The sequence below is a fragment of the Octodon degus genome, unplaced genomic scaffold (assembly GCF_000260255.1).
Source record: "Octodon degus isolate 3935 unplaced genomic scaffold, OctDeg1.0 scaffold00130, whole genome shotgun sequence".
In the NCBI taxonomy this organism is placed as follows: Eukaryota; Metazoa; Chordata; class Mammalia; order Rodentia; family Octodontidae; genus Octodon; species Octodon degus.
Genome location: NW_004524706.1, coordinates 12191 through 16228, shown reverse-complemented (window position 1 = coordinate 16228; position 4038 = coordinate 12191).

Below are 4038 nucleotides of genomic sequence, written 5' to 3'. Positions count from 1 at the left end.
GAGCCAGGGATCAAACCCTGGCCCCTGCGCTTACCTAAGCAAGAGGAAATCTCACTTTTATACACAAGAGCTAAATCCTTTGCTTTCAGGAAACATGAGCCTCCTCCCTTTTTGTCTTCTAAATCAGGTTAGATCCTCTCCCTGTTTCTTCTGAGAGAAATTCAGGTAATTTGGGTGCCAGAGGATCTGACCAGAACAAAGGTAGCAACCAGTGAAAGTCAACTCAACCAGTAGTGAGTATGCAAAAGTACAGCTGGAGTTGTAGACAGCTAAATTAGATAGAAATATTATAGGCAGTCAGACAGGGCCAGGCCCTCAAGGAGACAATATGGAAGACAAAGTGTCTTTGCAACTTAGGAAGAGACAGACACCAGGAACCAGGGACTAGGTTTCCATCCTCATCTGCATGTGGTGCTGGCCCAGGCTCTGCCCCTGGGAGCGTGCTGAGATGGTGATTGAGACTGGGCACTGGGCATATTCCCAGAACTTGGGAGGCGCTGAAAACAGGAGGATCACTATGAGTCCGATCTGTGTAGTGAGACCCTGTATGCCCTGTAGTAAGTAATATATATATATATATATATATATATATATATATATTTATTCCCAGAAACATTTTTTCAAACTTATAATCCTCAAACCAGTAAATCAATATTGTCTTCTTCAAATGACTTAGAAATTCCATCTAAGACTGGCTCTCCGAAGAGACTCAATATTTTCCAGCCCCCTCCTCTTGCTCCTCAGACAGTTTTTAGCCCTGTGGGACATCTTATCCTCCTGTCCCTAGAAGAAGTCTCAGGAGTAAAGGACTTTTTTTTTTTTTCACAGTACCAGGGATTGAACTCAGGACCTTATGCTTGCCAGACAAGTGTTTATTTTACTGAGCCATCTCTCTGGCCCAGGAGTAGAGGTCTTCTTGAGTCCAGTTTCCTTTTTCAGTGGCACATACACAACAATGTGCCGAATGATTAGACTCTTTCAGAAGACCTGGTAGGTTTTCAGACTTTAACCCTTGCTTTTGACCCATCATAGTGAGATGTCCAATTTGGTTTCCTGATGTACCTCAGACCTCTATAACCCAACTGCTGGCTACATACTTTCCTGTGTTCAACAGTTGGTATCTAGATGAGGATGAAAGAAGAAGGGCCAAGAAAAAGGACAGAAGGGGCCAGGGAGATAGCTCAATAGCAAATATTAGAAAATATGCTTGTTTGGCAAGTGCAAGGTCCTGAGTTCAATCCCTAGTACCGCGGGGGGGGGGGGAGAGAAAGAAAGAAAAAGAAAAGAAAAAGGACATCAAAATTATGGTGGTCACAGTTGGCAATGCTTTGAACACCGCCAAGTCATCTAAGGCTAACCAGGGAAGGAGTCCCTTCATGACATGCAAGGAAACTGGACACTAGGCGTGTGACTATACCAAGTCACTGCCCAGATCCTGCTCTGTGTGAGAGGCAGCTGATGTGCCTGATTTATGGCATTAGAAGATTGATTGTCTCTGCTCCCAGAGAGGGGCTAGGCCAGCCAAAGTCCTCACCCTAGTACTCTGATGAAGAAGGGGCCTGGGCAGCATGCAGCTCCTCTATCCACAACATCTCCATCTCCTGTGGTAACGGTAGGTGACCCTGTGCATCACAGAGAAGCAAGTTCAATGACTCTGTTCTGGTTTCTTTCCCTAAAAATTCTCCTCTACTCTCGTATGGTGGCATAAGCCTATAATTCTAGCACTCAGCAGGCTGAGTCAGAAGGGTTGCTGCAAGTTAGAGGTCAGCCTGGGTTACACAGTGAGTTCAAGGCCAGCCTGAGCTACATAGAAATACCCCTCTCAATAAATAAATAAGTAAATAAATAAATAAATAAAAATTTAAACCTCTGCTCTAGATCTATAGTCATAATTGGCCAATAGGTACATGAAAAAGTGTTCATGGGCCAGTGAAATAGCTTAGTGGACTAAAGTGCCTGTTTAGGTGCCGGAGAGATGGCTCAGTGGAATAAGTGCTTCCCTGGAAAGCGCAAGGGTCTGAGTTCAATCCCCAGTTCGGCCAAAAAAAAAAAAAAAAAAAAGAAAACCCAATGGCTAAAGTGCCTGTTTAGGCAAGCGTAGAGGCCACGGTTCAATCCCAGGCACCACATGCTGTGCCAGCCCCACCCCCAGGGCATGCTGAGCCAGCCAGAGTCCAGGCATAATGGCTCAGGCCTGTAATCCCAGTGCTGAGGAGGCTGAAAGCAGGAGGATCACCACAAGTCCGAGCTGCATAGTGAGACCCTGCAACAACCAAAAAGGTAGTTGGCCAGCACACACAAAAAGGTGCTCAACATTGGTGATCATGGGCTGGGGAGTTATCTCAGCAGTCTAAGTGCCTGCTTGGCAAGTACAAGGACCTGAGTTCAATTCCCAGTACCATATGCCATGCTAGCCCCAGAACCCTGGGTATACCATGTTGGCCACTGAAACTGGGCAAGGTGGTACACACCTGTAATCCCAGCACTGGGGAGGCTGGGATTAAGACAGGAGGATCATTACAAGTCCAAGCTACATAGCAAGACCCTGTTTCAAATTAAATAAATAAATAAAAGATTTTTAAAAAACATTGGTGGTCATTCAAAAAATACAAATTAAAATAATCCTGTTATTCCATTTCACTTGAGAAATTGAATAATAACAAATTCTGGAAAAGCTGCAGAGAAAAAAAGGAACACTTCTTCATTGTTGGTAGGAGTATAAATTGCTACAACTACTATGAAAATCAATATAGAGATTCCTCAGCACCTGCTTAGGCAAGCATAGGGACCCGGCTTCTATCCTTAGCACCACATGCTGTGCCCACCCCCAAGGCACTGAGCTGGCCACTGACTCCAGGCATGGTGACACATACGTGTCATCCCAGCACTGGGAAGGCTGAGACAGGAGGATCACTACAAGTCCAAACTGTGTAGTGAAACACTGTACCAAATACACACACACACACACACACACACAGCATACAAAATATAGATGTAGAGATTCCTCAAAAAAGTAAAAATAGAAATTCCATTTGACCCAGATATTCCTCTTCTAGATATCTTTCTGAAGGAGCTAAAGACATTATATCACAGTAATACATTCATATCCATGGTTTTTTAAAAATGTTTTTTATTTTTATTTATTTATGTATTCATTTTTTCATTTATTTATGTATGTTTAGTACAAGGTCTATAGGGTCTCACTACACAGTTCAGACTCATAGTGATCTTCCTGTCTCAGCCTCCCCAGGGCTGGGATTATAGGCGTGCTCCACCTCACCTGGTTCCAGGGCCAGACTGGCATGCCCAGGATTCTGGGGCTAGCACAGCATGCTATACCAGGGATCAAATTTGGGATCTTGCATTTGCCAAGCAGGCGCTTATGCCGCCGAACTATCTCCCTATTGGAGATTGGGTCCTGGAAGGAACAATGATAAGGAAGTAGATGTGGCAACATGCCCAGCCTCCTTGACCTGCAGTCTGAGCAACAGACTCAACTGCATTCCCAGGGTTTGCGCAAAGAGCTCACCTGCATTCCCAGGGCTCTGGAATGTGTGGTCTCCTGTTTGTCAGCTTGGTCTTGGTAGGCTATTCTGTTCCCAGGGAAACAGAGAAGGCTCAGGGTTAACTAGGGCAAATGCTGGGCACATGTTCAGAATTTTCTGTGTATTAACCTTGGAACCAATAAACATAGTGACTGAGCTGAGCTGAGCTGGGCCTAGCCAGCAGCTTGGTCCTCCCGACCCTGGGTTTCTTTCTTTCTCATTATATCTTCCCTCTAACTTGTGCCCCTCTGTGAGGGTTGGACCCTCTCAGCTCCAACCCCTGCATATCCATGTTTAGAGCATCACAATTCATAATAGCTAAATCCTGAAAGCAGCCTATATGTCTATCAATAGATGAATAGATAAAGAAATAGTAGTGGGCCCAGGATATAGCTCAGCAGCACAGTGCCTGTCTGGAAAGCACAAGGTCCTGACTTCGATTCTTGGTACCAAAAAAATATATTTATACACAATGTAGTACTACTTTTTTTTT